Source organism: Juglans microcarpa x Juglans regia, chromosome 6D (genome assembly GCF_004785595.1).
Source record: "Juglans microcarpa x Juglans regia isolate MS1-56 chromosome 6D, Jm3101_v1.0, whole genome shotgun sequence".
NCBI classification, from domain to species: Eukaryota; Viridiplantae; Streptophyta; class Magnoliopsida; order Fagales; family Juglandaceae; genus Juglans; species Juglans microcarpa x Juglans regia.
Genome location: NC_054604.1, coordinates 16,121,939 through 16,133,751, shown reverse-complemented (window position 1 = coordinate 16,133,751; position 11,813 = coordinate 16,121,939).

Below are 11,813 nucleotides of genomic sequence, written 5' to 3'. Positions count from 1 at the left end.
CCCGTTGCTCAGATCAGCATCAAGTTGCTGCGATGCAAGAGGACCCCTTGTCGGCAGCCACTGCCCAGGCCACGCAAAACCGTACTGCCCCCTTGCTTAGCCACTGCATAGCTCCACGGCAACCATCTACATGAAGAACATGAGTGTTACAACATTTGTTCTTCCTAGTCAAAAACAGAGTAACAACCGTGTGAGGGCCAAACTTGATTTGACCTCCCTGTTCAGAGCACCACCTCATCTAAAAAGTTTGCCGACGACCTGGAGAGCCACTGTAAGCCACCGACCAGCCACGTCTCTTCCACCCTATGCCACCTCGCACACCAAGAACGAAGGAGAGGTTCCATACACGTAAACCCGTTACCCCACCATCTATCGCGCTGGAAATCACCTAGCCAAACTTAGAAACCGCCGACCATTACCATCTTAGGTCCGTCATCCTCCTCATGTGCTCTACCGTTCAGACAACCACCTTCCACTCCAGCTCCGCCGCGGCTCTTCCCTCATGGTGACCATTTATATTTGTTCAACATTGTTGAGGAAAATTTATGAAAAGCTAAGAAGTCCAGGTAAGCGGGGTTTCCTTTACTATCATAAAAAAAATGAACTGAGTTCAATTTTGGAAAATATGAATGTTTTGTTATGAAAAAAAATTTTAAACAACCTCAGTTATTTGTTCTACATTACTCATAAACTATTTTGGCATTTTGTTTCTGAATTGTGTAAAAGAGAGCGAATATGAAATTTTGTGCATAAACTATATTATTATGATTATGATTCTGTTGTGTTTTGAAGATTTTCTGTACTCTGATATGATATGATGTGACTTCTGAAAATCTTTGGCATGACATTCTATTTCTGTTCCGTTCTGTCCTTACCACAGGTGTGAAACTGTGGCCTCTGTTCGGGTTAGTACCAACTTTTTTGTTTCTGGTGCACCCATTTTGGAAGTAAAGTGGTTCTCTGCATTGTCTTTCCTATGTGCACACTCGGGACTCCGAGAATAATAAGGGGAAGATTCAGATTATGTTTCTGCTCGGTTGGCTGCCAAAGTTTGCACAACCCTACCACGGGAGTTAAACATGGAATTATGTTCTGATGTGATGTTTCAGTTATGCTATGCCAATGAAATTTTAAATAAGAATATTTCAAAACTTTCGCTCTGTTATTTTTGATATCATGTTCTGATTCTACATTCTGAAAATAATTATATTTTGTTCTGCAATCTGAACTCTATAACTGTGACACCCCTAAACCCCTCGCTTGGGATGTAACGGAGACATTTCATACCTCATTGCTTTAAAAAATCATAACATTTCATCATTATTAAAGACATTATTAACATACGTATGGTAGCAACACGGTTCTCCATATGCACCGTGAGCACTTGTCGGTGATCGTAGCATAACTCATGTTGACACTACGTCTTTAACTGCATACATCGTTATCAATGTTGGTAATATAACATAACATCATAACATATATATCCACCATCATTAGGTGTCATAATATTTGACCTAGTTCCGGCGTTCTTTTAAAAGAATCCATTTGAAATCTGTTGATTGTTCTTCGTCGACCCAAGGGTTACCACTCTATTTTTACCCACTCTAGAGTAGACAGAGGAGTTTCACTAGAATAATTCTCCATCCTAGCCTTTGGGGTCATGACAAAAATTTGTTTTCATGCAATGTTTTGAAAAATATATTTCATGACATATGCATAGTAAGTTTCATGAAAAATGATATTTCTATATGCAATATGTTAAAATGGTGAGAATTTCACATGTAATGTAAAGAAGTAATCAGATGCTCAATGATGTATCATATGATATTTCATGCTCAAAATGACATTTAATATGAATGTGGCGTTTACACAAGAATCATAAATAAATTATCTAAGAGTATGTTAGAAGCTAACTTACAAACTTTCCGAGTTTAGAGAATCGAAGTGTCTGTAATCAAAGTTATACGAAGTTAGGATTTGACCTTCTAAGTGTTCATAATCGAAGGGTTCAAAAATCCAATATTTACAAAACTGCCCTTAAACTTAGCAAAATTCCACTAAGGTCCTAAATTTTTACTATTTGCATTTTGGCTCAAAAATTTACCAAAATTCATAAACCCCATATTTTTCATATTCTAAAACTATCTATACCCTTAGAATTGTAAAATTTAAAGTGGAACTAGCTCAAACACACACAACCCGTGGCATGCACTCTAGTTGACGCCTAAGTGTACTTTCAACTATTGATCCCTATGAATGCATGCATATATAATTTTTTTTTTCAAAAGAGATAGAGACCACATGTCCACGAGTGACCCCTTCCCAAATTTATTAACAAAAACCCTCACTTGCGACAGAGGAATACCTTCGTTACATAACAAGCATAAAAAGAATAATCAACACTCAACATGCTGCAAAAAGAGCATCCTCACCAAAACACACTTCAAACAAGAAAAAGGACATCTTAATGCCCTCTCAGATAAGGTAAAGACAATTTATCCGTGTGAATCAAACCTTTAAGAAGTCTAGGCACATCCAAAAGAGATCTCCAAACACAAGTCGAGCCTCGAGCTCCCATTTTAGCTAAATAATTAGCCGGTGCATTTCCTTCTCGATAGACATCAGCAATAACAAATTCCCCACCTTCAAACAATCTCATAGCCTCCTCCCAAAAATCCTCTAAATACTACACTCCACAATGCTTCTTTTGGATCCAAGATACACAAACCAAAGAATCAAACTCAATGTCCACCTGATAGAGACCCAAAGCACGACAGTATTTTAAACCTATTAACAGCGCCTTCAACTCCGCAAGGTTATTAAAACCCACCCAAGATAACACGAAAAAGACAACACCATATCACCACGAAAATCCTGAATTACTCCCCTTGCGCCTAACCTCCCTGGATTGCCGAGACTACACCCATCAATATTCATTTTAAATCTTCCATGCCTAGGCTTAACCCAACAAACCATTTTAACCTACACAGATTGAATTGAAATAGCATGAATATTCAACTCTCTCAACCGCTCCTCATCGACAAAGGTAGACTGTGTAAATTTAGGCAACCTCGTTTGCACTTTCGGTAGCCACGCACACACAGATCTCCAAAGCTCCTCCATCGAGATACATTTGCCTTCCATCCTTGCATTACACCTGCATTGCCACAACTTCCAAATAATAATAGAAGGAAGAAGGCCCATAATAGAACCCACCTGGGATTTGGTAGACGTACGTCGAAACCAGAGAAGCACCAGCTCAAACCGGCTTTTATTTGGGGTCATAAGGAATGGCCAAGATAGCGGAAAACCGCTTCCATATCCCGGAAGCCAAATCACCTGCAACCAAGACGTGATTTAAATCCTCATATCTTCATAGCTCACAATAATTACACTTAGAAGTAATCGGATACCAACTCTCTGCAATCTATCCATCAACACTTAAATTGTTATGAAAAGCCTTCCACATTAATACTAAATTTTTTTTTGGTAAAACTTCGTGCCACACCCACTTAGCCCAAGGCACAGCTTGTGCAGTAACCCGAATACATCGCCATGCACTTTTGGTGGAGAAGCTGCCATCTTTATTATGCAGCCTAACAAGCAAATCTTGACCAGATTTTTGAGCACCCAAAAAACTACAAATCTCCTCCGTTTTTTGTCTTCCCACTAGCCTCTCTAATACTTTAATGTCCCAACCATTTTCAATTCTCAAATCAGCCAACTTCAACTTTGGTTCTACCACCACAGGATCCAAATTGACAAGAGGACCTTCATTTAGCCAATGATCCCACCAAAAGGAAATATTCCCACCCCGGACTCTCCACTTCAAATTTTCCAACACCGCTGGAATGCACTTCACCATCATCCTCCAAAATCTCGAGCCCTTTTTGGGGTCTAAGAAAGTAACATGTTTATCCCCAATATATTTGGCACGAAAAAAATGTGACCAAAGATCAGTCCTAGTCATAACCTTCCATGAAAATTTCATATGAAGAGAAGTCTGAACCTCATCAAAATCACGAAGACCAATTCCCCCCTCATCAGTCGGCTTGCACATCGTCTTCCATGCAACCCATTTCTTTTTTTCCTTTCCATCTTTTTCACCCCAAAAAAATGAGCTTAAGAGCTTGTTTAGATATTTCAAAGTCCCTTTGGGCAATTGAAGAATAGACATAATATGTATAGGCATACTAGCTAACAGATGCTTCAACATAATCAACTTGCCACCAGCCGAGAGACACTTTGACTTCCACCCCCCAAGTTTCTTTCTCACCTGATTAAACATAGGGTCTAAATGTAAGTTAGCAAGCCTCCCATTGACGATAGCCGCACCAAGATAAGTGAAAGGAAAGGTAACTTCGATAAAACCCATGAGATTGATAAGCTCCCTCTTTTGCCCTGTAGAAAATTGCTTCGCAAAATATATGGCCGTTTTCTCCTTACTCACTTGCTGCCCAGACCAAGACTCATAAGTCCCAATAACCTTCATCAATTCTCCCATCGACTTCTTTCCGCCATTAGAGAAGATAACTACATCATCCGCATAAAGAAGGTGAGAAACAAGAGGCGCATCTCTTGGATGAGAAAATGTTTTTAGATTGCCACATAAAAAATTCTTCTTAAGTAAGCGAGAAAACACTTCTTCCATAATGATAAAAAGATATGGCGATAACGGATCACCCTACCGCAAACCCCGACCTCCTTGAAAAAAACCCCAAGACATGCCATTCATCATTATTGAATACTAAGGCGAAACAATACAATTCCTGATCAATGCATTGACCGAAGAAGAAAAACCAAAAGCTGCCAACACATGCAAAAGGAACTCTCACTCCACCCAATCATATGCTTTAGTCATATCAAGTTTTAAAATAATATTCCCACCCATAGCCTTCTTATTGAGAGAATGAACCATCTCCTGCGTAAGGCTAATATTATAAAAAACACTCCTACCTAGAATAAATGCACACTGCTCGAAGGAGATCAAAGAGGACAATAACGGCGCAAGCCTCACCACCAAGATCTTAGAACAAATTTTGTAAAACACTTAATATAAACTAATAGGCCTGAACTTGTCAAAACCCATCGGTTGAGCCACTTTTGGACTAAGCACTACAAAAGAAGCCGTATAAAATCTGGGAAGAGGAACCCCCTGAAAAAAATCCCTTACCGCCTCCACCACCTCCAAACGTACAACATCCCAACAAGCACGGTAAAATCTTGACCCGAAACCATTAGGCCCCGGACTACTCTCAATGGGAATACTGAAGACAGCTTGTTTCACCTCCTCTTTTATGGGCAACGAACAAAGTCACAAATTATCATCCTCCAAGATCACCTTAGCCATTAAATCACTCAAGTCCGGTAACAACACACGTGAAGATTGCCCCAAGAAATCCATGAAATATTGCATGGCACCCTCATGAATTTGCAGTGGTGATTTTAACGTAGTCCCATTCGGAAGACTCATTTCCATAATCCTTTCTTGCTTCCGTTTGTTCAGAATAGCATGAAAATACCAATAATTTTTATCACCATGACCCCACCATCTAACCTTAGCACACTGAGCTAACCAAACATCCTCACGGTGCAACCAAGGTATCCAATTCCATTTTAGAAGCAATCAGGTCAAGCTCCACATCTTCTTCATATCGCATCTGCGGCTTCTCTTCCAACTGCTCAATACTCTTTTCAAACTCCTGAATATGCCCACTAGTCCATCCTAACACTTCCTTATTCCATCCTCTTAAAGCTACCTTCACCCTTTTTAATTTTTCAACAAGTTTCATGAGACCACAACCAACATCAGATTGTTCCCAAGCCTCTCGTACGCATCTATTAAAATCAACATGATTCACCCACATTTGCTGAAATCTGAAATGAGACGACCCACTTCCTTGAACATTCTTCACTAGAGAAATGACCACAGGGGCATGGTCGGATGATGTACGAGGCAAATATCTCATAATTGAGTCTAGGAAAGCATCAAAAAAATTTTGATTTGCCAAGGAACGATCCAACCGAGCCCAACTGCGAGAACGACCGGCATGCCCATTACGCCATGAGAAACTCTTACACAAGAATTTCAATTCCAGTAATCCGCAAATGTGGATCCAAGAATTAGATCCAAGAATTAAATTCTTCCATAGCCACCACAGGCTGTGGATGACCACCCCGTCTCTCCCCATCAGAAGCAATAATATTAAAATCCCCTGTTTGATATGAACCCGTGGGAATGAATTTCCTTGAACCCACAATCAATTTGAAAACTCCCCAAGAAAGCCAAAAATCAAGTCAAAGATGGAGAATCTAGACCCGATGAGAACCCGTTTCAAGAACCTAGATTATATTAAAATTTAGACCCGATGAAAAACCCGTCTCAAGAACCCAGATTACAAAGGAGGAACGCCACAAAGGTTGTGATTTACCTTTGATAAGTTCAAGAGTTCAATCAAGAACAAGAGGAGAAAACTCAACTCACAAATAAAATTCAATATTGTCTGATCTTCAAATGAGGCTACAAGGAGTATTTAAACTAAACCTAATTAAAACCCTAGCCAAAATAAAGCCCCTTTTTACCCAAAATGCCCCTGATGAACAGTGTCGAGCTACAGTACCTGCGGCTACAGTAACGCTTCAGTACCTCTTAAAACCCTAATTCCTAAAATGTAACTTTCCAAATATGCCCTTGGCCAAAATACAAGGCCTTCTTGAAAACCCTAGTTCATTGAAAATAAGACGTGTGGGCCAGGCATCTTTAAGCCCACTTATTCTAAACTAATAAAATAAATCATTTAACCAAATTTGAAGTCTCCAATAACAATAGGCCCTATCTCTAAGTCATGTCTTCCACAGCTTGAATCAAGTGGATCAAAGCTGGTTCTCCTTCTTTGAAGCCCATCTTGAGTGTTGGGCTCTCTTGCTAGCTTCATCCCAAGTGGATTGCACCAATCCGTGCATTACTTCCTTGATCTTCTTGGCCCTTGATATTGTAATTGGCCCATCTGGAATTTGCAAATGATCTTTAAGACTAGGTCCACCTTGGTTCCCATCATTCCCCCTCTCCTCAAAATGATTCGACCTCGAATCTCCACCTGGATCAAAAGGAAAAATGTTAGTAACATTGAAAATAGCAAAAACTTGATACTTACTTGAAATATCTACTTCACGTGTATTTTCATTAATTTTCTCAAGAAATTGAAAATGTTCATCCAAGCTACTCCTATCATCAACAAGCAAAGCCATCAGAGGTAAATGAGTAAGTGGATTAAAACCATAAACAACCTCAAATGGAGAATAAGAAATAGTAGTATGCAAGGTTTGATATGCACACTCTAATAAGGACAAATGATACTCCCGCAAATGTTCATGTAGCAATTCAAAATGGCAAAAGATACTCCCACAAACGTTCATGAAACACACCTGAAGTTTTTCTTACACCACTCCAATTATATGCAAACTCAATGAATGGCAAGTAATACTTCTATAAATATTCATGCAACATGTTGAAAGTCGTCCTTACACCAAAGTTACCCAACAAACCACCATGTCTATCACACACAAGCAACTTAAGCATAAAACTAGTTGGCACACAAAATCTATTATCTCTAAACAAGTACCAATCTAATTTATAGAACTTACCAAACAATGCTTTTTCACATGTTCCATAGACACTAGCAAAGTCATCATCATTAGCATGCAATTCCTTATTATATTCAAGTCTCTACAATTTTACATCTAAAATGAAGATAAGGACGTACCTTCTTGCTAAAGCATCAACCACAAAATTTTCCATACCTTGTGTGTATTTGAATACATGAGGAAAAGTCTCAACACAGTCCTCCCGCTTAGCATGCATTATAGTCAACGACTTACCTTGTCCCTTTAAGTATGAAAAAGACTCATGTTCTTCAAAGAAAGGTCGGTTAGGAATTGTCGCACCTGACACAAAATCAATGTAGTACTCTATCTCCCTAATAGGTGGCAATCCACTAAACACACCTCTAGGAAACATGACCTCATATCTCTGCAACAAAAAGACAATAACACTAGGCAAAGATACGTCAAGTTCGTTAGTATTAAGACTCGCCTTAGCATAAAAACTCACTTTTCTTTTTGTTTTTCTCTCACTTTCTTCACTCTTTATTTTCTTTCCACAATTCTTTTCTTTTTCACTCTCTTTTTGCTTTTCACTCTCTTTTTTTCTGTCACTCTCTTTTCCTTCATCTTGTTTTGAACTCTCGACCTGACAACTGTTTTTCAACTCGTTCTCTCTTTCTCTTGAGGTTTCAGCCTCACCCTCATCTATTATCTCTCTCATTTTACTCTCTCTCTCGTTTTCGGCCTCACTATTTCTTTTTTTCTCAATCTCACTTTCACCCTTGCTTTTTAGCTCAATCTCCTTTTCACTTTTTCTTTTTTGATCACACTCATTTTCACTCTTTCTTTTTTGAGTAACCTCACTTTTCAGTTTCAAATGGTCCCCATGGACTTGTGTTGGAGTTAAAGGAGCAAGTTTGATTGTTTTTCCGTCCTTTTCAAAACTGTACATGTTCCTTAACCCATCATGAATCACCTTCCTATCATACTCCCATGGCTTCCCCAACAAAATATGACCAGCATGCATAGGCACTACATCACAAAGGACCATATCCTGGTATTTTTCAATTGAAAAAGTAACTAGCACTTGCTTATTGACCCTAACCTCCCCACAATCACTCGACCACTGCAACATGTATGGTCTAGGGTGTTTTAAGGTAGGCAAATTCAATTTCTCAACGAAAGTAGTGCTAGCCAAATTAATACAACTTCGCAAATCAATGATTATACTACATACCTTGTTGTTGATGTGGCATCTAGTATGAAAAATGTTCTCGCACTGCTTCTCTGTATCATCCATCTTAATTTATATATTGAGAGCATGCTTGACAACAAGAGACTCACCATACTCTTCATTCTTACAGTTATGTTCAATACAAGGTTCACTCCTCCTCCTATCTCTCCTGCCTTGTAAATTTCTAATTACCACTTCTTGAGGATCCATCCTATCCCTCACTTCACCTAACACCAAGTTCAACCGCTCAAACTGTTGTTGCATGGATTGCAACATAAATGATGAGTTATCTACCATCCCCTTTGGTGAAGAGCCACTCCGATGAGACATTGTAAAGTGCTGCACAAATGAATGTTAGTGGAAAAACCTCACACACTCCCTTACGTGTTTACGCTCGAATAATGGCATTCCACTCGTGTTTCACTCCTAATTGGCTTTTCCCCGATAATAGTCTCACACTCTCTTGCCTTTTACCTCAATAGTTTTCCCGCTCAAGTTCTTTAAGAACTAGTTGAACTAAATCAAGACAATACAACCTTGTATTATTCCAACCAGTAATATAGATCCAAGAAACAAGAAACAAGGAAGGAATAAAACGACACGAGACTCAAGGAATTTATATGAGGGAAAGAGTAATTATAGAAGAAGATACCAACTACAAATATGTATTCAGCCCCTTTGAGCACAAACTCAATCAACAAATGTTTTTCTTTGTCTTTGTTGTAACTATGTAGCAACCTTTAAATATGCTACCTCTCCTTATCTTCTTCTTCTTCTTCTTTTTTTTTTTTTTTTTTTTTTTCAAATTTTCTTTTCTTTTCCTTTCCTTTCTTTTCTTTTATTCCTTTTTTTCTAATTCAATCACAAACAGAAATACTCAATTGTAAAAATGAAGCAATTGAATTGAAGCACACAAGAATTGACAACGAAATAGAAGAGAATCAATGGAACGCCATTCCAAGCAATTGACAAACTCAGATATGCATTAAACCCTAGAATTTTGAAACCCTAGGTGATGCAAATTTCAGCCAAACCCAAAACCCTTAGAATTTTGGCAGCCTACTTTTCGTCTCTGCAATTTTTTTTTTTTTTTTTTTTGGCAACTCTAGAACAATGTAACCCTAGAATTAAATTTAAGGATGCAAGAAATTAAAAGATAGAATCAGACCTGATTGGAAACCTTGCTCTGAATACCAAATGATATGAACCCGTGGGAATGAATTTCCTTGAACCCACAATCAATTTGAAAACTCCCCAAGAAAGCCAAAAATCAAGTCAAGGATGGAGAATCTAAACCCGATGAGAACCCGTTTCAAGAACCTAGATTATATTAAAATTTAGACCCGATGAAGAACCCGTCTCAAGAACCCAGATTACAAAGGAGGAACGCCACAAAGGTTGTGATTTACCTTTGATAAGTTCAAGAGTTCAATCAAGAACAAGAGGAGAAAACTCAACTCACAAATAAAATTCAATATTGTCTGATCTTCAAATGAGGCTACAAGGAGTATTTAAACTAAACCTAATTAAAACCCTAGCCAAAATAAAGTCCCTTTTTACCCAAAATGCCCCTGATGAACAGTGTCGAGCTACAGTACCTGCGGCTACAGTAACGCTTCAGTACCTCTTAAAACCCTAATTCCTAAAATGTAACTTTCCAAATATGCCCTTGGCCAAAATACAAGGCCTTCTTGAAAACCCTAGTTCATTGAAAATAAGACGTGTGGGCCAGGCATCTTTAAGCCCACTTATTCTAAACTAATAAAATAAATCATTTAACCAAATTTGAAGTCTCCAATAACAATAGGCCCTATCTCTAAGTCATGTCTTCCACAGCTTGAATCAAGTGGATCAAAGCTGGTTCTGCTTCTTTGAAGCCCATCTTGAGTGTTGGGCTCTCTTGCTAGCTTCATCCCAAGTGGATTGCACCAATCCGTGCATTGCTTCCTTGATCTTCTTGGCCCTTGATCTTGTAATTGGCCCATCTGGAATTTGCAAATGATCTTTAAGACTAGGCCCACCTTGGTTCCCATCACTGTTACTAGCCACGGCATACTTGAGTTACTCTCCTTGGCAAGGTCAACCCACAACTAACGCCGATGCTCATAAGAACATTTAGCATAAACAAACGAAACTTTGCACTGCATCCTACCATCAGTCACCAAAATAGAAATATGTTGAGTTCCATAGCTTACCATACTCACATTAATTTCATTCATCCACAAGATCCACAACTTACCGCCCCAAGCACCATTCGAGAAACTACAATCAAATCCGAACACCTTCTTAACTTCATCCAATTGTTCATCCTGTAAAAAAGGCTCCGCTATTGCAACAACTTTCGGTTTATACAATTTCACAAGCTTTTTCAACCTGCTTCGAGAAGATCTTACCCCTCTAACATTCCAATACAATATTGGACTAATCATAAATTCAGTTTAGAAGACCGGGTAATCACCCATCTACTGCTACGAACTTTCATGACTATGTCCTCTCCCTTCTTCTTCACTAAATCAGGCATTTCAGAGTTAGAGACTACGGCCTTGTTTGTTTTCGAAAAACATCTCATCTCATCTCATCTCATCTCACCTCATCATTACAACTTTCTCAAATCTCCACAAAAAATAAAATAAAAAATTCAACTTTTTCAAATCCCAAAACAAAAATAATATTAAAAAATATATTCTAACATTATTTTATTCAATTTTTTAACTTTAATCTCATCTCATCTCATCTCATCTCTGAAAACAAACGGGCCCTACATCTTTATTTGGTACCCTTATTCCTTTCACTATCTCCATATCAGATAATCTGGCCAATTGATCAGCCATAGCACTACCATCTCCATTCAACACTCGCTCCACGGCTTTCCCAACACACAAACTACCTTGTACATCATCGGAATGTTCCACCATGATGGAAACAAGAGTCTCCTGATGATATGAACCCGTGGGAATGAATTCCCTTGAACCCACAA